At 42.3% G+C, this 22735-nt stretch overlaps 1 protein-coding gene across 2 annotated transcripts in view; it reads left to right on the top strand.

The window, feature by feature from the left end:
- The first annotated feature begins 240 nt into the window (after positions 1 to 240).
- FRYL (FRY like transcription coactivator) overlaps positions 241 to 22735 on the top strand; it is a 247256-nt gene continuing 224761 nt past the window's right edge. For both annotated transcript variants that reach the window (XM_057309789.1, XM_057309790.1), the window contains exon 1: positions 241 to 455. The gene's annotated coding sequence lies outside the window, so the exon portion shown is untranslated. The remainder of the gene's footprint in view (positions 456 to 22735) is intronic.

Below are 22735 nucleotides of genomic sequence, written 5' to 3'. Positions count from 1 at the left end.
AAGTTCGCTTTCCGGAGGCGGGAGGGCGAGCCTTGACTGCCAGTTCTCCAAAGCAACGATGGAGTAGAGGACAGAGAGTGATTAGATGAAGGACCAACCCGGGGAAAGGGGCGGAGTGGGGGTGGGGGCCACCGTGAGCGGCGGCCGGATCGGCCAGTGGAGTGCGAGGATTGCTGTTCCTGTTGTAGTGTTTCTCGCCAATCAGGAAGGCGAGGGAGTAGGCGGGGCGGGGAAGGGGTGGGAAGAGCTCGCAGCACCGCCGGGCGTCCGTCGGGCTCAGGGGGAGAGAGAGAAATCCGGTTAAAATCAGAGTCGGAGGTTTAACCACACATCGGTTCCGATCGGATTATTCCTTAAAGGGGACGCGCCATTGTCAAGAGAACGGAGCCCGGGGCCCGAGGGCGGGGACCGGCGGCGCCCGAGGAGCGAGGCAGCTGCACTTGGACTGGGGACGGGTAGGTGTTGCCTGGGGAAAGACGCTTCATTTCACTTTCTCTTCCAGCCCCAGGGGCAGGCGCCGGGATGCCCGCCGACCGGTGGCCACAGCCCTGGCAGGAGACGAGGTCGCCGGCCCTCGCTCGGCTGCCCTTCCTGATGGGAGCCGAGGGGGAGGCGGGCCAGGATGGCTGGCAGGCTGCGCCGCCCGGGCAAAGACTCCTAACGGACGGTAAACGGCGGCGCAGCCCCCGCCTCAACCGAAAACCCGCCGGAGCGGCAGCGGGTCCTCGGGGAGCGCCGCGCGCCCCTCTCCCCCGCGCGCCCAGCTCCCCTCGCGCGCGCCGCTGGCTCGCGCGCCCCCTGCCCCTCGCGCGCTCGCCTCCCCTCGCGCGCCCCCTGCCCCTCGCGCGCCCCGTTTCCCTCGCGCGCCCGGCGCCCCTCCGCGCGCGCGGCTCCCCTCGCGCGCGCCGCCTCCTCTCCGACTCGCGGGAGCCGCCCCGCGGGGAGGAAGGCGGCGGCGGGCAGGCGGAGGGAGGCCGGTGGCCACGGCTTCGCCGTCCCGGTCGTGGAGGGAGGGCTGGGAGCAAACTTGGCGCGGCAGCTGGCCGCCCCGGGCGGGAAGAGGCGCTGGGGGACCCTTGGAGCGCGCTGAGTCGCCGGCCCGGCCCAGCATTGTCCCTCTTTCCTCTGCTCTCGTTTCTCCGCCCACTCTTCGCGGTCGCACCCCCAGATTCCGAGCCTGCCGGAGCCGGAGTCGGCCCCACGGACGCCGCAGCACCGGCTCGCTGGCCGCCGGGGCCTGATGAGTGCCTTTGCTGACCTCGGTCTCCGCACCGGCGCGGGCTGCCTGGGCGCTGAGCTCTTCTTGCAACTTTTCTTTGCGTATTGATGGAAGTTGTGGCTTCCGGGCTGCAGGTTCTTTGGGCAGAGACTCTTTCCGTCCTTTCTGGAGAGGAGGATTTCTAGGGCGGTCTGGTTCTTGATTGCTGTCGATCGTTCCTCCCATCCCAGTTTCATTCCTCGGCACTTAAAATTGCTTCTCTCATGGATTTGCAGTGACACCGGATCATTAACCTCTTTCAGGCCAAGATAATACGAGGGGGGGGGGAAGGAGGGAGCTATGTTGACGAGGAGCAAGAACTCTACATAGAGCTGAATTTGCCTTAACCTTTGAACTGCGGAAAGTTACCTCGACTTACTGGCGAAGGTTCTTTTGGAAGGAAAGCGACAACAAAACCAACCTACTAGATCGCTAGGGTCTGTAGGATTACTTTTTTTTTTTTTTCCAGAAATAGTTTTGTACTGTTCTGCCTAGTAGATATCTACCGTACAGTTAATTTCTAGTACTGAACTCACAGGCATTATAATTAGTAACAACTTTTACTATTGATAAAACATTTTTTTTTCTCATTCTGAGCATTATTGCTATGCTATACCTGTCAATACTTGCTAAAGAAATCATTTGGAAACAGCACAGCCCTTGTTAGAGACCTTATTTAGAAAAGGAATGTTTTCATAAGCATTCAATTTTGACAGTTTCTTCTTGAGCAATACTTCGTAGAGTACTTGCATGTGCAAGTTACAAGCCTATAAACAAAGTAGCAGTGGGTGTGTTATTCTGTAGTCTTTTTGTTGTTATTTTTGTTACTCATTATCAAAAATAGCATTCCATTTTGTCTTTTCTTACATTCTGAGTTTTTTTGTAAAAATACCTTTTTGGAAGAGTAAATGATGTTGGAATGCCTGGTCCAGTGTTTTTTTTTTTAAAGCAATACTAACAACTTCCTGAAGTGTTCCTTGATTAACTCACTGTCTAGTAACTTTCTGAGTGGTGTGGAACGTATCAGTTCACAGGCTCAACAATAACAAGAAAGGAGAAACTAGGGAAACTGAAAGCCAATTTTGGATAATAATGTTTGAGAAGTACTCTATTCTTCCCACAGAATTTAGGAAGTGCACACACACACAAAAACATGTTCTTTTGTAGTAATCTTGATGGTATCTGGCATTGTTACACCTATATTCCTCTCTTCCCTCCCCTTTGATCCTCTTCTGTGATAAGGATGTCAGGCCAACTTGCAGGCATAATCTCCCTCTCCATCTCATAATATAGTTAAATAGAAGGTTAAAACAAGTTTCCAAATTTCTTTCTTTCTTTCTTTCTTTCTTTCTTTCTTTCTTTCTTTCTTCCTTCCTTCCTTCCTTCCTTCCTTCCTTCCTTCCTTCCTTCCTTTCTTTCTTTCTTTCTTTCTTTCTTTCTTTCTTTCTTTCTTTCTTTCTTTTTTTAAGATTTTATTTATTTATTTGAGAGAGAGGGAGAGAGAAGGCCTGAACAGGAGGGGGAGGGAGAGGGAGAGGGAGAGGGAGAAGGAGAAGGAGAAGGAGAAGCAGACTCTCCGCTGAGCAGGGAGCCCAGCATTGAGCTCATCCCAGGACCCTGGGATCATGACCTGAGCGAAAGGCAGATGCTTAACCGACTGAGCCACCCAGGCGCCCCCAAGTTTGCAAATTTCTATCTTTGTTTACTTCGAGCTTAAACAATAGAGGAGAGAATTTCTGAACTTTTAAAAGCACATTCAGAAAGAATTATCTTTGAAATAGCTAGGCCAGGCTTCCTGGAAAACATTTTTCCTTTGTGCTTTTCATATTGTTTTAAACACATTGTCTTATGTATACACATTGCCAAGACATTGCTTGAGTTGTGAACTGTCCCTTGAGATCCTTGGGAACCAGGACTGTCCTTCATTTCTCTGCAAATTCACTGTGTCACAATAAATGTGTTGTCTTAGGACTTTGTGACAAAGAAAGATAATGTTCTATAAAGGCTGCTTGAGAGATTTAATTTTTTTTTTTGAAACAAGCACCCTTTCTGAACAAGTTATACCAAAGCAGAGCAATTAGTTCAATGTCTAGGGGTAGATATTACTAATCTAGATGCTTTTTGTTCTCTTTGCAAAAGTGTGATTTGTTTATAGTATCTGTTTTACAGACATCTTTTGTGGTAGTGATAGCTTATTGTCACAATTATTAGAACTAGATTTAACCTGTCAACAATATCTGTTGAGTATATATTTATTTAAGAAGTATTATGGAAAGATAAAATAGAAATGGATTACAGTTATTGCTCTCAAAGGTAGAACAGTTTATGGGAAGATGCAGAAATATCATCCAGAGGAAAAACACAGTGTATATCTCAGCACATTAGCAAGTGCAAAGTGACAGTGACACAGGATTCATGCCCAAATGGTAAATGAATAGCGGAATAATAGAAGAAATCTAGGTGAGGTGGGAAAGTTTTCATTGCTTTATATAGCAGGTTTTACATTTTAAAAGAAATTTTAAAAGGTAAAGTATGTTTGGGGGTTGGCTGGGTGTATGTTCTCTGCTTGACTATTTTTATCTATAAAATATTTTTTTGGGGCAGAGCATGTGCTCTGAATTTCAACTGTTGTTACCTCACTAGAGAGATCATCCATCTAACCCAGCTCAAATGTCACCTTGTCCGCAAGCTCTTCTAATCATAAGTGATCCCGCTTTCTTCTTGCTCTTATAAAACCCTTTTTACAGTGCAAACCATGCTCTGACTTACAGTATGGCTATGTTTGTATTTTCTCCATCAGACCGTAGACTTTGCTAAACCATTAACAAAAGTTGGAGGCACTCCCCCTTCTTTATATACTTTTTTTACTGTTGCCTAAAGTACTTGAGCATTTTTGTTATCCCACCAGGATTCTGAAAAACCATAAGCTGTAAAGAAGTTCAGATTGTTTTACTTGGGGAAAGTGTGTGTGTGTGTGTGTGTGTGTGTTTGTGTGTGTTTAGAGGTAAACCATTTTTTCCCTTATCACCAAAGCTCTGCGTGCTCATTGTAGGAGCATTTGCACGCCTTTGAGCACAAGGCTACTACTAGTATGTTTGTGTTCAAAACATTTTGAAAACTGGTCAAAATCTATGTCCCTGATCAGTTTACCTGCCTTTACCCTAAAATATTTTTGGAGTACATACTCATAAACTTAATCTCTTCTCATTTCTTGATTCTTTTAATCTCTAGAGAGCATTAAAAACTGCTTGGAGACTGCCAGCAGGCACTTCTCATCGTAGCCCAAGGAGGAATGTGGGAAGACATTGCTTCATGATCAAATCACATACAGAGGTTTTACTCAAACCTTCTGTTGCTCGTTATAAAAAGGGAGCTACAATTTGGGCTGATGAAGTGGGTGATAAGATTCTTTAGTTCTAGGTGCTTCCGTAAGCTAGCCTAGGGGGGGAGAAAGGTTTTCCAGAGGTTCCTAAAGAGAAAACCCAGCTGTAAGCAGCCAGTTGGCTTCATCAGCTGAGAAATCTCCATTCATTTGGCAGATTTTTATTGAGAGCTGCACCTACTTTGCGCACCTTGGCTGGCGTTTCTGAAGGTAAGATTACGTCAGCCTCTAGCGCAAGTTGTGAGCTCCTCCGAGCAGGATCCTTAAATAGGCAGAGTGGGGCATGTGGATTAAAAGTAGTGTAAAAAGTGCTCAACTAGGTGAATTTATTATTCAGTCTTGTTTGCGGTTCTGCATGGCCTCTTCCAAAGTATGCTGGGAAACAAACATGGTCTTCCACCTGAGGTGGGTTGGGGTTCATGGACACTGTTAAATAAATCCGTGAGCTCTAGAATTTTTTTTTTTTTAATTTAAACCCTGTTCTTGTGGGGCAGAATATTTTTGAAATTCTACAAACACAAATGTGTGTTTCTTCACACGCTACAAGGGTCATCCATTTCAGAGACCACCATTATGAGACTACATCTGTATGCTGCAGGTAATTGGTAGTTTGCTGATAGAGTAGTAACATTCTTTTAAAATCAAAATGCTATAGTAAATAGATGCCTTTATCAGGATTTTTTTATATTATGAAAATAACCATTTTGAAAAACCACTTACGTAAAAATACTGTGTGAATTATTTTTAACTTTTATGAAATGTGCTGCTGCCCACCTCTCCCCCCGTCTGTCGCTTGATGTTTGTTATTTGTTGGGAAAGAATTGGATTGTTGATAAAGGGACTTTGTAGGATCGTCAGTAATGAGGTCAGCCAGGTCAGGAAGAATATCTGACAGAGGGGTATACCCTATGGAGTTTGACCATAATGCAGTAATTATGATTTGTCAAATTTTGTGAAGAGTTAAGATTTTAAAATAACAGGGGTGCTTGGCTGGCTTATTTGGCGGAGCATGGGACTCTTGGTCTCAGGGTTGTGAGTTTGAGCCTCGCATTGAGTGTGGAGATTGCTTACAAGTAAAATCTTAATGGGCGCCTGGGTGGCCTAGTTGGTTAAGCGCCTGCCCTCGGCTCAGGTCATGATTCCAGGAACCTGGCATCGAGTCCTGAATGGGGCTGCCTGCTGAGAGGGAGATTTCTTCTCCCTCTCCTTCTGCCCTCCCCCCCCCCCGTTCATGCTCTCTCTCTCACACACACACTCTCTCTTTCAAATAAATAAAGTCTTAAAAAAAACAGCTCTGCGGAGATATAATTTACATACCATACAATTCATACAATCAAGGGCACCCAGGTGGCTCAGTGGATTAAGCGGTCTGCTCTTGATTTCAGCTCTCATGACCTGAGGGTCGTGAGATCTAGCCCCTACCTAGCCCCACATCGGGCTTGTGCTCAGTGGGAGTCTGCTTGTTTCTCTCCCTCCTCCTCTGCCCCTTCTCCTGCTCACAGGTGCACACATGCACTCTCTCTCTCAAAGAAATTAACTGGATCTTAAAAAGAAAAGTGTTCAGTTCAGTGGCTTTTAGTATATTCCAGAGTTGTAAACCATCACCACAATGGGTTTTAGAACTTTTTCATTCGCCTTCTCCACCTCCCTCACCGACCCCAGGTAACCATTGACCTACCTTCCATCCCCATACATTTGTGTATTCCGAACATTTAATATTAATGAAAGATGGCATTCTAATGTGCACTTCTGTATAAACTGGTCCCTTTCAACGTCTGTAAATCTGAGGAGGAGGAAGTTTCCCTCATCTGTGTGTAGCTCCAAGTTTTAGAAGAATTTTAAGAGGCAGTTTATCTACAATCCTTATTCTACCTAAGCCCGGAGAGTAATGGGAAAAGAGATTTTTTTTTCCCCTGTGAAAACCACAGGATTCATTTTGGTGACAGTTTTTTATATTCATTTAATCATTTGGTGACTCTCAAGAAGTAAATAATTTATGTCTCAAAATTTCTGCCTGCTGGACCTAAATACAGTACTTTAAAAGAAGTTGAGAGGCACCTGGGCGGCTCAGTCAGTTAAATGGCCAACTCTTGATTTTTTTTTTTTTTTTTAAGATTTTATTTATTTATTTGACAGAGACACAGCCAGCGAGAGAGGGAACACAAGCAGGGGGAGTGGGAGAGGAAGAAGCAGGCTCCCAGCGGAGCAGGGAGCCCGATGCGGGGCTCGATCCCAGGACCCTGGAATCACGCCGAGCCGAAGGCAGATGCCCAACGACTGAGCCACCCAGGCGCCCCCAACTCTTGATTTCAGCTCAGGTCAAGATCTCGGGGTCCTGGGATTGAGCCCTGCATAAGGCTCCATGCTTATTGGGGAGTCTGCTTGGATTCTCTCTCTCCCTCTCTCTCTGCCTTTCCCCCCCGCTCACAGTCTCTCAAATAAATAAATCTTTAAAAAAAAAAAATTAAAAAGTTGAAAATACATAGCAAGTTCTTTTTTTTTTTTTTTTAAGATTTTATTTTTAAGTAATCTCTATACCCAGTGTGGGGCTTAAACTCATAACCCTGAGATTAAGAAGTACATGCTCTGCTGATTGAGCCAGCCAGGTGCCCCCTTAGTAAGTTCTGATCATTGCTGAGTGTAATGGGATGCTTTACCTTATTGGTTCAAAATGTTTTACTCCTGTTATGACACTCACCATTTATTTGATCAAAACTAGTGTTGCCTAGGTTCATGGCAATGAACTTTTATTGCTACCACATAGTGGTGGTGACCTTGTAGGCGCTTAATAAATGCTAATGATTGCCTGATCACTATGATCATAGATATTTTCATTAGCTCTACTAGTCCTTATTTGTCATCTTGAAATCATAATAATAACTAAATTTACTGAGTGCTTACTAAGTATTGTGATAAGTACTTAAGTGTTACCTTTAAGGTAGAAGGGTGCAACTTATTTTTGAGAATTTTCTGTAATTATCTCCATTGATTATAGTTTTACAGGTTTCTAATCACTTATTTGTCTTTTTAAGATTTTTTTGAATGAGGGGCGCCTAGGTGGCTCCGTTGGTCAAGTGTCTGCCTTTGGCTCAGGTCCTGATCCCAGAGTCCTAGGATCAAGCCTCGCCTCAGGCTCCCTGCTCAGTGGGGAGCCTGCTTCTCCCTCTCCCTCTGCCTGCTGCTCCCCCTGCTTGTGCTCTCTCTCTCTCTGCCAGATAAATAAATAAGTGAAATAAATAAATGAAAGATTTTTTTGAATGACCATTTTTGGTCGGACCTAAGATACTTTGATGCTGCCGCTTTCTTGATCTTTCCAGGAGATAAGATTTTCACCAACTACATCCGGCTCTTGGGTCACAGCAATTGTGAGATACATCTCCAGTTCAGAGCATCTGTCCTTCAGAGGGATTGAAGTGTTGGGTTTTGTTTGTTTTATTTATTAAAGGGCATCTGGGAATTGATGAGAAAAGGATAATAGTTTGTTCACTCACTGTAATGCAGCCTCAGTTTTTAGTTCATAAAATATTCACGTGTATGCTTTGTGCCTGAATGAATTTCAGCATAATATTTCAACTTCTCAGGATTCCATGTTTTGTTTTGTTCTGTTTTGAGTTTTGGTGTGTCCCTATTTCATGGTAAAATTCAGATGTGATGTAATTTAGTTCAATACTAAAGAATGCTGGAAAGATCATTTAATACAATTTTCAGTCTCTGTTTAAAAATAGAAGATGGATTATACTGTCTATAATACTGGCTAAAAAATATCACTTCAGTGGTTCCTTTCATGTGTCTTGGGCACTGGTGAACGCGTGATGATTTATTTGCAGAAGAGCTCCAGCCATTCGTTTCCTCAGTCAGCAATCTCCAGACCACCATAGTTTGTTCATTTGTTGGCGAAACTGTTCCTTTCTAAATCATGTTAGTTTGGGGATTGGTTTACGTTTTACTTGTCTGTTAGCTCTATCTCTCTGCTCTCATGAAACCTGCTTATGGTACTTTTCTTGCCTTCCTAATTTGATATTTTTAGTGTGTCATGAGCAGAACCCCTAACCACACTTGTGGAAATGGTGGATAAAAATGATAGAAGATTCTGAATAAGGAGCCAAAGAAGCATGGGGCTTTAGTGCTAGGACCTTGTTACATTGATTGTTACTGCTTCGAGGACTCTTGCTTCTTTCCTGGTTTTGGACTGTCTTTCAGGTAGGTGATGTTTCTGGATAGCAGGTGGTGTAACAGGGTGGTATATAATTACCTTGTAGATGTTTGGCTTCCCCTGAATAATAGACCTCTTAAAATTCTGTCTTAATTCAGTCTAACTCAAGTGGATGGCGAATAATTAATTAAGTGGATGGGAAAAAGGAAAAGAATTCTTTCTTGGTTGTCTTGCTATTTCTACTTCTTGAGAGAACCGTCATGATCTCCAAACACGTACACCAGGATACTTGAATGCGCTGGTGTATTGTCTGTCGCAATACAGAGCCTCATATAGTTCCCTGAGCAGAAGTTTAGAGGCCTTCAGCAACAGGGGGGCTGCATGCAAAATAGCCACCTTTGCCTCTTATCTGGATATTCATATTTCAACGGAATCTTCTGGTAATCTGTTTTCTTTGAGATAAAATTGTCTCTGTAGGTGCTGTTTTCTGTGTTTGTGTTAATGATTACTTAGACTATGTCTTGTATTTAATATTCCTGGAAATACTGAAACTTTGGTATACTTTCAGTAAGTACTGGTTAGAGTTTAGTCATACATTTCTTTATGGTTGCTGCACTTTTTCCTGTTGTAGAACTCATGGGGTTACAATGTTTTCAGAGCTGGAATGTCTTGGGAATGATCTAATACAACTCTTAACATTTTGTGGATGACAATGAGATTGTGATTTGTTTCAACTGTGGATAGAATAGAGTTCTTTTTGATTCTCAGTCTGGTGTCTGTCCTGTTCTTGTATATGCTTCCCTAAGTAAAACTTCGAAGGGATAGATAGAATCTCAGACTTCTGTAGTTTCTATAATAGAGGTCTGCACATTTTTTTGGTCACACCCCAGTGGCACCAAGAACTGTGTCTGCAATCTCCATATGTATGTTGTAAACTATATACTGCCTATGCTATAGTAAGAATAAAAAATGAGATAAAGATGAAAAACATTGTAGAACAATTTAGAATGTATTCTTTTCATGTTTTTGATTCCACTTAAAATATTAGTAATCTAAAAATATTGAATATCATCCCTTAAAAAAACTTTATTTTGAAATAATTATAGACTCATGGGAAATTGTGAAAATAGCGCAGGGAGTCCTGTGTAACTTTCATTCAGCTACCCCGTGTAATATCTTACATAACATAATGTTAATAACCATGTTTAATCAAGAAACTGGCATTGGTACAATACTGTGAAGTAGCCATATTCAGTTTTCATGGTTTTTAATGCACTCGTTCATGTGTATGTATGTGTAGTTTTGTGCAATTAATAACATTTCATGTCTAGATTCATTTCACCACCACCACAATCAAGATACAGTACTGTTCCATCACTGCCAAGAAACTCCCTCATGCAGCTCAAGGTCCCCTCCACTCCCGACGTCCTTGTTTACTGGCAACCACTGATTTGTTCTATCTCTGTAATTGTGTCATTTTGAGAATGTTACATAAATGGAATCCTACTGTATGTATCTTTTTGAGATTGACTTTTTTCACTGAGCACAATGCCCTAGAGAACATTCAAGTTATCCAGTGTATTAGTAGTTCATTTCTTCTTACTGCTGAATAGTATCCATTGAATGGACGTACCACCGAACACAGTCTGACTGACTATTCACCTGTTGAAGAGCATCCGAGTTGTTTCCAGTTTGGGGCTGTTACGAATAAAGCTGCTGTGAACATCCATGTATAGGTTTTTGTGTGAACATAAGTTTTCCTTTCTCTGGGATAAATGCCCAAGAGTGCAATTGCTGGGTCATATTGTAAGTATATGATTAATTTTATAAGAAACTCTCAGACTGTTTACCAGAGTGGCTATGTGTTCTCACTAGCAATACGCTTGTCAGAATTTGGTATTTTCACTGCTTTTATTTTTTTTTTACGTTAGTCATTCTGAATAGTTGTGTAGTGGTATCTCATTGTGGTTTTAATTTCCCTTTCCCTAATGGGCAGATTGTTTCCCTAATGAGCAAACTGGAATGTTTTTCACCGTTGAGCTTTGAGAGTTCTTTCTATCGTCTAGATATAAACCCTTTGTCAGGTATGTGATTGGCAGAATTTTCTTCCCATCCGTAGCTTGTCTTTTCATCTTCTTAACCGGGTATCTCATAGAGCAAAAAAGTTTGAAATTTTCGTGTAGTGCATTCAGTCATTTTTTTTTCTTTTATGGATTGTGCTTTTAGTGTCACGTCTATGGACTTTTCATCCAGTCCTACATCTCAGAGATTTTTTTCCCCTATGTTTTATTCTAAAAGCTGTATAGTTTTACAGTTTACAAAACAATCACTCACCTTACAGTTTTGATAAAGCACTGGTATTGGTAACAGGCATTTGGCAGGTCTTCCATTTTCTTGTTGCTTGCTTGTATTTTGCTTTATTATGTTTAATCTGCCTTTCTTTGCAAAAACCCTTTCTTATTTATTACAGGTATAGCTAAGTATCCAGTTCGGACAGTTGTAATTTTTTAAAAAATTTTAAACATTTTAATTCCCGTGTAGTGGATATACAGTGTTAATATTCATTTCAAGTGCATAATATAGTGATTCAACACTTCCGTATATTACTCAGTGTTCATCAAGGCAAGTGTATTCTTTAATCCCCATCACCTATTTCACCCCACGCCCCACCCCCGGCAAGCACCAGTTTGTTCTCTATAGTTGAGTCTGTTTTTTGGTTTGTCTCTCTTTTCCTTTGTTCATTTACAAAAATCTTGTAAAACCCATTCGAGAGTGACATCATAATTCTAATGAGATCTGCAGATGTACTTAATTGGGCCCAAGGAAGCTGCAGGATGTTGCAGTTTGCTGGACGTGAGCCAGCCGGTGAGGGCATCACAAACAGCCCCTCCACGGGGTGGACCAGCCGTCTTTCCTTTAGGAGACTCTTACCTACTAGCCTACGGTGTATTCAGTGCCACAGACCAAACTCTTCTGAGTATTTTCAGCAAGAAGAGATTGAATCAGGATCCGAGGTGCTTACAGAGTTGTTAGAGGGCCTGCCAGTTGCTTTAGGGTGGTGATGCACAGGCAACCTGTAAGGGGAGCTCGGAGGGCACCCCTGCCCCTGTGCTGGGACCCAGAGCTTGGGCTGCCTGAGCAGCCGCTGCGCTCCCCTCCAGACGCTGTGGAAACTGCTGGACAACCTGGGAGCTGCGGCTCGGGACTAGGAGGCAGACCAAGAAGCCGCCGTGGCGCTGCCACACATTTCTGCCTGTCGTCCAGGAAGCCGGAGAAGGGACACTGCAGTGACGCTGCCGAGGCGGCTGGTAACTCCACGGCTGCGCTTGCCCCCCAAACTGCTTGAAAAGGTGCCTTTCCAGCTGCCTCTAGGTAGACTGGAGGTCAAGTGAGCCAGTGTGTGACTAGCATTCTTCACGTAAGTGCCGCAAGGTTGACACCGCCTGTCGCAGGACCAGAGAGGATGCTGGTGTCGGTTTCATAGAATGAATATTAGTAAAGCTCAGTTTCAGATTGAAGATAACGCATGTGTTTAGTCTTCTAGTATTTTCTTTTCACACCAGTGGCATGATCACCCTGCCTCTGGGTGCATGTACTCCACTTTGAACTTAATACTATTCTGGATCTCTGCGGAGTCGGAACAGAGGAGGTCTCGTATGAGTTTTTTCTCAAATATTTAAATTTCTCAATATTTCCCACTTTATAAAACCGTATTTATCCTTGAGACACCTGGCTGGCTCAATCAGTAGAACATGAGACTTGATCTAGGGTGGTGGGTTCAAGCCCTACCTTAGACATAGAGGTTACTTAAACAAAACAAAACAAAACAAAAACCCCACATCTTTCCTTTTTATAAGTATATACAAGTATAAAACGTTATTGTTTTGGGAAACACTCATTAAATTCAGTCAACATTATTTTTCCTTAGTGTTGGGACCTGAGCCTTCTAACACCCATGTTTTCTCAGCTCTCCTTGGAGAATAATGTGCAAGAGGTGGGTTTTTTCTTAGAACTGTGCTTCGGTGCCAGAGGCTCTCCAGCCAGCCGTCATCATTACTTTGGTATCTATTTGTCAAAAATAATTAAAGTTTGGTTTGTTTTATTGCATACTTTAGATTTTTATTCCTGGGTGTAGCAAATTTTGGCACAAAACCAAAAGTGAGACATACAGAAATCCTTGCAAAGACTAGTTTTATATGGCCTGTGATGGCAACAGATTTAAAATGCAATAAAATAATTTGTATGAAAAATTTTGAGTATGCGTTCACGTGCATTTTTCTAGCGAGAGGTCCACAGGTTTATCAGATTTCAAAGCAGTGGCCGTGATCTTGAGAAGATTAAAAATGGCTGCTCTAGAGGTAAAACTTCAATCAAGACATATGCCAACAATTTAACACCAAGGCTTTTGCTGTCAATCACAGACCCTTTCCCTGCTCTCCATCCTGTGTCTGTAGCCTTCTTTGAGGACATATAAAGAAAATTTTTGTTACCCAAATGTTTAGGGGAGAGTGGAGGAATATTATAAGAGTTCATTATTAAATGAGGCAGGATACCTGGAGATCAATCATAATGCCCCAGTAATAATTTCTTTCAAAAAGGATCCATACCTATATGGTTGATGGGATCCTGAAAAATAATGGGTTATATGTGTCAAGACATATTAAAATGTTGATAATCTCTAATCCAGTATATTATGCCTTGGGGAATTTATCTGAATGCTTGAAATAGTTATAAAAATAATTTATATCTTTAAATCGGAGCCTAAAATTATACAATTTAGGAAGGAATCTACAAATCACATAATTTTAGCCTTGTTTCTTAACATGCTATCGTATGACCTCTGCTCATACACCAAAACCTAAATGGAACATATGTAGCACGGTATGCAGAGATTTAAAAACTTTTTAAACAAAATCATGCACAGAGATTTCTAACGATGAAAGGAGAGATGGTTTCGGTTAAAGTCGGGGGCAAGAAAAGCCTTTTTCCCTTCACCCCAAAACATACACACACACGCACGCACGCACGTACACGCGCGCTCGAGTAAAGAGAGGGTAATGAGTGAGGGCTTTAGAAACAGGCCCGTGGAGGCTGTGTTATCTGAATCCTCATTCCACCGGTTCAGTTCCACAAACGTTATTATAATAGTATCTCTTATAAGCCTGGCTGTCTGGGTTGTTATTTAAAGTCTCTCAAAGTGTTATGGGTAGTCTCAGATTCCTCGTGTATAAAATGAGTAAAACATGATTTCCCTCATAGAGTTGTTGTGGGGATTAGATTAAAAGATACAAATGAAGCACACAGCATAGTGCTTGTGGCAGGCAGAATAATGGCGTCCCTCCACATCTTCGTCCCCGGAACCTGTGAGAGTTGTATTACACAACTGAAGGGAATTCAGGTTTCAGGTGGAATTAAGGTTGCTAGTCAGCTAATTTTAAACTAGAGTATCCTGGGTTATTACATTAGGGTGGGCCTAATGTAATCTTTAAAAGAAGCAGGAGGCAGAAGAGTCAGGACCAGAAAGATGGCAGCATGGGAAGGAGCCCAGTGTCGGCTGGTGGCTTTGAAGATAAAAGGGGGCCAGAGCCAAGGAATGTGAGCAGCCTCTATAAACCGGTGAAGGCAAGAGAATGGAATCTCCTCAGAGCTTCCAGAAAGGAACCCAGCTCTGCCCGAGCTTTGGTTTTAGCCCAGTGAGACTTGGGCTATTTTGGACTTCTGACTTCCGGAACTGTAAGATAATGAATTTGTATTATTTTAAGCCTCTAGTTTTGTGATAATTTGTCACTGCGGCAGGTGATTGCACTGCAGGAAACTGATACAGTGCTTTCTTAATAAATATTAGGAGCTAGATAAACATTCTCTTTCTCTCTTAAAACCACCTGCTGATGGGATGCCTGGGTGGCTCAGTCGGTTAAGCAGCTGCCTTCGGCTCAGGTCATGATCCTAGGGTCCCGGGATCGAGCCCCCGTCGGGCTCCCTGCTCAGTAGGGAGCCTGCTTCTCCCTCTCCCTGCCGCTCTGCCTGCTTGTGCGCTCTGTCAAATAAATCTTAAAAAACAAAAAACAAAAAACACCTGCTGAATTTAATCCTTGTCCACTTCAACATATCCCTGTACCTAGTTTTCCCTTTTCAGAAAGAAAATGTCTTTTATCTTCTTTTCACTTGAACCCCAGAATCTCATTCCTTCCACATTTTCTGTCCCTTCCTGTATCTTCATTTTTTACTGTCTCTTTGTCTGCTACCTTGAGATACACACAGCTCTTCCGTCTTGGAGAAGCTCCTGCTTGACGCTGCTTTCCCTTTTAGTTACCACACTGCAATCACCCCCCAGAACCACAAGACCTTAAAATGTCTTCAATTTTTATGAGATAATTTCCTGTTTAGTTTTAATTCTGTGTAGTTTTATAACTATTACATGTGATATAAATTCATATAAGAATTTGAGTTCTTACCTTTTCATAAGCATTGTGCTATGTTGGTTGTGATGAGGTTAGAAAAGAAGGAGAAAGCGTCAGTTCTCGGTGGGATTCTGTTGCAGACAGTAAATAAATTGGCAAACAGTTCACAAGCAGTAAATACCTAGCTAGCATCAGGTGTCAGTGAGTGGTAAGGACAATAGTAGGTATCATTAGAGGGCGAAGGCATTAGAAGGGAGAGGCTGTTTTAGAATGGAACTGCCTCTGAAGGCTTTATAAGATTTTATTTATCCACTTGACAGAGAACGTGAGCACAGGCAGGGGGAGCAGCAGGGAGAGGGAAAAACAGGCTCCCCGCTGAGCAGGGAGCCCCCCTCGGGGCTCGGACCCAGGACCCCGGGGATCGTCACCAGAGCCGAATGCAGGCGCTTAACTGGCTGAGCCATCCAGTCGCCCCGGAAGGCTTTGTAGAAGAGATTCTTGAGTGAGGAATATGCTCTTAAAGGAATTGGGGAAATTGGTTTCAATAAAATAATCTATATTAGAAACACAAAACTTCTTAATGAGCAAATTTTAATTTTTTGTGAACATATGTGGAAAATATTTTTTTCTTATTGAATTTTTATGGTTGAGGAGAGACTCCTGTAGAATTTTAAAGATATATAACCCTAAATTACAGTAAATTGACAACACATTTGTCTTGATACTCTCACGTAGAACACATGAGATCTTTATTTCCTCTGTTGCCTTAAGTGATACATATTGCTGTTTTTCATTGTATCATTTGATGTTATAGAAATCTCAAAATACGATTTGAAATATGGTATGACCTAATCTGAGTTCATTGTTTTATGTGCTAAAAACATTGACTGTGATTACATTTCTGAAGGAAAGTGTTACATGGGCTCACTAGAGACAATATGTTAGACTGACCTTACTTTTTAGATAGGATTATTAGACTGTGGGTCAGGAGAATGCAGAGGATAACAGTATAAATGAATTTCTGCCAGGCATTCCGTAACATTTCTCTCTGTTGACAAGTGGGAGAATGTGGGCTGGAAGACCATAAAATTAGGTGGAAATGTGATTGCTTGAGTAGCAACTCTAAACATTAGTGAGTAGTGAATTGATGACAACTGGAGAAAAATTCCTATCTCTGAAGGTTACTGTGCTTGCTTTTGTAATGTGAATAAAAACACTGATACTGGGGTGCCTGTGTGGCTTAGTTGGTTAAGCTGCTGCCTTCAGCTCAGGTCACGATCCCGGGGTCCTGGGACGGAGCCCCGCATCGGGATCCCTGCTCAGCACAGAGTGTGCTTCTCCCTCTGCCCCTTCCCCTGCTCGTGTACTCTCTCGGTGTTTCTCTCTCAAAAGAATAAATAAAATCTTAAAAAAAAATTAATACTATGCTTTCCAAATTTCTGGATGAAATGAATTTTTTAGGGTTAACTTTTGAAAATATTTCTGACTGAAATGGTGGACGAAGGCTAACATGATAACTTAATGGAACTTGATAGGAAGTCTTATAGATGGGTTGAGAGAACAGCTGCATAATTATAGGGGCAAGAGATGTGGGATACAAACAACTTAGGTATTTTAATTACTGTAGTAAACTCAATATGGGTATATTGACTACAAGGAAGGCTGTATAGACTCATAGTCCGGACTAGCTGGAGGAGGAGGTTCAGAAGAGGAAAGGTGTTAGTCTTACTCTAGTCTGTACTGTCCAGACAACACCTGGAGTATTGTGTTGAGTTCTGGATGTCACCTTTGAAAAAGAACCGGAAAAGAGAAAATCACCCTTGTTGGTGAGGATGTGGAGAAATTGTTACCCTTGTACATTGCTGGTGGAAATGTGGAAGGGTACAGCTGCTGTGGAAAACAGTTTGGTGGTTATTCAGTTAAATCTAGAATTAGGATATGAACCAGATATTCCACTCCTACGTATGTACCCAAAAGAGTTGAAAACAGGTATTCAAACAGTTGTACATGAATATTTATAGTAGTTCTGTACTTACATAGCCGTTCACATTTGCTCAAAGGTAGAAACAACCCAAATGTCCGTCAACTAATGAATGGATAATCAAACCGTGGCATATCCATACAATGGAATATTATTCAGCCCTAACAGTGAAGTACTGATAAATGCTACAGAGCGCATTATGCCAGGCGGAAGTAGCTGGAAACAAGATCCTGTATTATGATTTCACTGATCTCAAATATCCTGGACAGTTAAATCGACACAGATATAAAACAGATTAGTGGTTACCATAGTCATGGGGAATGAGGAGTGACTCCTTGATGGATGTGGGTTTCTTCTTGGGATGGTGAAAATGTTTTGGAACTAGAGGTGTTAGTTGCAAAACATCGTGAATGTCCTGTGTGGCATTGAGCTGTCCACTTTAAAATGTTACTTATACTATCTTGATTTCCCTTAGAGTGTCAGTATGTAGAAATTAACTGGATAGTATTGAGAACCCAGAAATAAACTCCATGATCAATAGATTTTTTTTTTTAAAACAAATGTGCCAAGAAAATTCAATAGGGAAAGAATAATCTTTTCAGCAAATTGTGCTGAGACACCCGGGAGATTTGAGATTTACATGCAAAAGAAGGAATTTGAACTGCTTCCTTCTCCCGTCATACACACAAATTAACTAAAAATGGATCATAGACCTAAATGTACAGCAGAAATGATAAAATTCTTAGAAGAAAATATGAATAAATCTTAGTGACCTTGGCTAGGGAAAGCCTTCTTAGGACACTGAAAGCACAAGCAACAGAGAATAAAATAGATAAATTGGACTTTGTTAAAATTAAAAACTTTTTGCCTCAGAGGATACCATTAGGAAAGTGAAAAGACAAACCACAAAATCGGAGAAAATATTTGCAGTTTCTGTCTAATAAGGGACTTGTGTCTAAGGTCTATAAAGAACTCTAACAACTCAGTAATAAAAAGATAACCTAACTAAAAATGAATAAATTGGTATATTTTGTGGTATGTGAATTATCTTTTTTCTTTATTTTCTTAATTTTTAAAAAGCTTTTTATTTATTTGAGAGAGAGAGAGCGAGAGCATGAGAGGGAGGAGGGTTAGAGGGAGAAGCAGACTCCTGGATGCGGGACTCGATCCTGGGACTCCAGGATCATGACCTGAGCTGAGCGCGGTCGCTCAGCCAACTGAACCGCCCAGGCACTCTGTATGTGAATTATATCTCAATAAAAATGGTTAAAAATGAGTCAAGTGGAGTATGTTTAGAGGTTTCTAGTCTTAAGGGATTCAAAATTAAAATCCTACTTTTTTCCCACTGCTTCTCCTTTTTACTTTTCCCCTCCTGCACTCCAGCTTCCAAGTTCTGTCAGCTGTGCCTTTTAAACTGACAAGTTCAAGAACATTTACATTCTGTTCTGTAACCTTAATGAAGTCTTTGGTGCTTTGTTTTTATGTTGGTCTGATGTCTTTTAATTACTGTGCAAATATTCATTGCAGAGCAGAGAAGTAAGTTACGGTGACATTTCCTTCTCTATATGCCAGTTAGCATGACCCCATGCCCATAGAAGGCTGCTGTTACTAGCATCAGAGACAAATAGAGTGTCTTCCTGTAATCCGTCGGCTACTCAGAATCATGTCACATTTTTCCACATTGAACCATGACTGCCTTCCTTCCTTCTTTTTTTTTCTTTTTTTTTTTTAATTTTAACTTTTCTTAATCTCTATGCCCAACGAAGACCTCAAATTTATGACCCTGAGATCAGGAGTCTTATGCTCTACCAGCTGAGCCACCTGGGTGTCCCAGAACCATGACTTTCTTGAGTAGGTTTTTTTTTCCGCCCCTGGTGTATCACTTTGGTTCTTTTGGCAGCGTTTTGCAGAATATCCAACCACAAGGGACTTAAGCTGATTGTCTTGACCTTTCTTGTTGATTACTGTTGCTCCCAGCATCTTTCTCTCACTTACTGAAAGGTGGGAAGAAGGGCACTGGTTCATCTAGATCTCCCCCATCTATTTAAAAGAAACAAAAAAACTAGTTTTGAAAAGTTAAAAAACTTATAAAATTGTGAAGTTATGTGAACTCTTGCCTAACCCTTACCTCGATTCATCAATTATAAACATTTTGTTATATTTGCTTTTTCCTTTGTCTTCGTCTATATATCTATAGTTGTTTTTTGGGGGAATCTTTTAAGTGAAAACTGCAGATATCATGACTCTTTATTCTTAAATGCTTTACTGCGTATCACCTATGAAAAAGGACTCGTGGGATCACGGAAGAAGGATTAAATTCAGGAAGTTTAACATTTGAGTTCATTGGGAAGCAGATGCTGAGGCAGGAGTAGGATTTCACAAAAGTAAAAGAAGGAAGTAAGAGTGGGCAAATGGAGCAGTCCGATTGTGATGACGGCCTGTCTGCGAGCCGTGGAAGCAGGTCTGGAGTCAGGATTGTCCATTAGAAGAGTTCTGTGTTGGCTAGAAATTGCTTGGCCTGTACCTTGCCTTTCTCAGTTATGAGCTTGAGCTGTTCAGAGATTATCGGGACCTCTTCTTGGCGGCTGAAGCCAACTCTGATGAAGCTCACCGCTTAATCATACTCCTCACACCCGCTGCTGGGTCTTTGGATGTGGGTGGTACATTTCCACGTCTACCGTGATACAGTCCTGTTATCTAATACACAGTGTATGTTCAAATTCACCGATTGCCCAGTAATACCCTTTATAGCAAATTTTTTCCCCGTCAGATCTGTTTTCATCTGCGAAAATCTTTCAAGAAGCTCCCCAGGTGATTTTCCTGTGTGTCTCGCTGGCCTGAAATGAATCACTTCTCCATAGTGGGACAGGAGAGATTGCTCAGGCCAATTGCTGGCAAAGGAGAATGGGATTTCCAGGCTTAGTTTACACCTGTCGTGACTTCATCCCATGGGTCTGGGGGAGAGGCTACCTTTTCTAATCATGTGTTTTTCACCTGATAACTCAAAAAAGAGAAAAAAAAATAGGTTTCTTTAGCAAGGAGGAAGGGAGGAAAACTGGGTAGACAATTAGCAGCATTCTGTGGGAATTTTCTGTTGCATAATTTTTTTTTCTATTGAGAAGAGAAACATGCATTCCTGTCATTAAACCAGCTTCTTAGTAATTCTGTGTTTTGAATGGAATCCACTCCTTTCTTCCTTTCATGGAGTTCACTAATTTTCCGTTTTAATAGGATGATTATTGTCTAGTCCTGCTGCACAGCTGCCATCCTGGGACGTCTTTTTCATTTCACTCTTGGATCATTTCCACTGTTTCTTGTGTTCTCACATCTACTTTATTCTTTTTCATCCTTGCTGCTAGAGAATACCCTCAAGTAATGTCCTTACATGTCTGAAAGTGTCTTTATTCTGCTTTCTGACTTGATGGATGATTTGGATATAAAAATCTAGGTCAAAATTATTTTGCTTTAGAAATTTCTGAGGCACGGCTCTGTCTTCTGCAATTGAGAGTTTCTGATTTCAGTCAGATTCTTCATTTTAGTCCTTTTCCCTCAAATCCTTTAGAATCTTTTCTTGGTGGTTGTGTAATTTCACAAGATTTGCCTAAATGTTTTTTCATGGACCAGAAGATAGGTCACTTCCTCTCATTTATCACTTGGCTCCCTGTCTTATTTTGTAAGGGTCCTTTATTACTAATCTTTCCTTGTGGGAGATTTCACCACTGATGTGGATGGTTCATCCGATACTTTTGACAGACACTGTAATTACTGGTCTCTTTCCTTGCTAATAGAAGCCCAGTTTTGTTTGGGTATTTAGTGCTCACGTGTTTCATGCCTCCCCACCCCCCCCCCCCCCGATTCCAAAGGGGGCATTTTGTGAATGTGGCTCAGCCTAAAGCCAGCTGTGTTAGTTCCATTCTCCTTGCTTGTGATTGGTTTCAGGATAGTGACACGTCAGGGAGGTCTGTGGGGAGTCTGGTTTCCTTTAACATATGAAGGTATAGCCCTTCTTTTGGAAGTAGTTATACGTGCTCATGATACTTGGAGCTGCTGCAGCCATCTTGGGCTGAAGAGTTTGAGTTGGGAATGACCCTTACCTCAAAATTGTCTAAAATTGAACTCCCAATCCCCAGTCCTTCCCCCACCCCATTTCCCCCCTCCATCTTTCCAGTTGCTAAGGCCACAAGTGTTGGTGTTATCCCTAACTTTACCCTTTCACATCCCACATTTTATTTATTGGAAGATCCTACCAGCTCCTCCTTGAAATTATATTTACAGTTTTACTGCTTTTTCCTGTTCGCCCCACTGCCATCCTGGTCCGTGCCACTACTGTTTCTTGCCTGGGTTCCTGCAACAGAGCAGTGCCTACCCAGGGAATTTTATTAGGGTTCAGCCAGACCTGTGGCCTATGGCAATCCATATTTGACATCACATGCACTTAGGATATAGGAGAGGAGGGGCAGGAAGAACAGCTTACCAGCAGAGAAGGACAATGTTCTTTTGGGGGTGTCCCTGGAGCAGTGCAGAAAGAGAATAGCCAGGGGCGCCTGGCTGGCTCAGTCGATAGAGCATGTGACTCTTGATCTTGGGGTTGTGAGTTCAAGTCCTACATTGGGCCCGGAACTTACTTCAAAAATATATATGTAAAAGAAAAAAAAAACCCAGCCAGAACTATTCTCTGCGCTTCTGCTTCCAGGTGAAGCCCAGGTGTGAGTAACGAGGCTCACGTGCGTGGGTCTGTAGCTGAGGTGGCTGAGAAGCTGCGTGTTCCACAAAAGCCATTGCCTTGTATAACCGCCCATGAGCATAGCTTCTAGGATTCCTACAAGGTCCACGCCTGATTGCAGGAGTCCCCACACTAAGAGCAGCCCAATGTTACCGCCACTTTCCAGGTATTTATAGTTCCTCTCAGTCCCAAGCAGTTTACCAGTGGGTCATTTTTACCATAAGCCACGTTGCCTAGTAACACAGCTGACATTCTGTGGTTTCTGACATTCGTGGTTTCCTGGGGAACAGAGCTAGAAAGTTAACTGAATCCAAGAGCAATTTCTCCTGCTGAAAGACAAGGGTTTTTCTAACACTTCAGTCACAAATAGCCTGCCCCCGAGGGGTCCTCCACTTCTGGGCTTTTCCCCCTGTGCTCTTTCTCAGCACAGTGGCCAGAGCGCTCCTTTAAAACCTAGGACAATCATGTCCCTCTTCTGCAGGCTCTCGCGGTTCCCCAGCTCATAGAACATTTGTCTGTAGGCCTTCCTTGAGTTAGTCCCTTATCTTATCCTTTTTTTCCTGCTACTCTTGCCCTTGCTCATTTTCTGTAATCGCCTTTGTTCTCGCTCTGATGTTCGGGCCGTTTCCGCCTTAGGGCTTTTGCATTGGCTCTTCCCTGTGGCTGGAACATGCTAACTCCTGGTACCCACCTGGCTGATTCTTCAGTTCTTTGTCCACATGTCACCTTTTCAGTACGCCGTATTCCATTTAGAAGTTGTAAGTCCTGCCACGCCTAGTGCTTGTCGTTCCATGATTTTTTTTATAGCTTCTTTCATCTCTTCATATTCCATAATGA

The sequence above is a fragment of the Ursus arctos genome, unplaced genomic scaffold, assembly GCF_023065955.2.
Source record: "Ursus arctos isolate Adak ecotype North America unplaced genomic scaffold, UrsArc2.0 scaffold_9, whole genome shotgun sequence".
In the NCBI taxonomy this organism is placed as follows: Eukaryota; Metazoa; Chordata; class Mammalia; order Carnivora; family Ursidae; genus Ursus; species Ursus arctos.
This window is presented reverse-complemented; position numbering and strand designations above follow the sequence as displayed.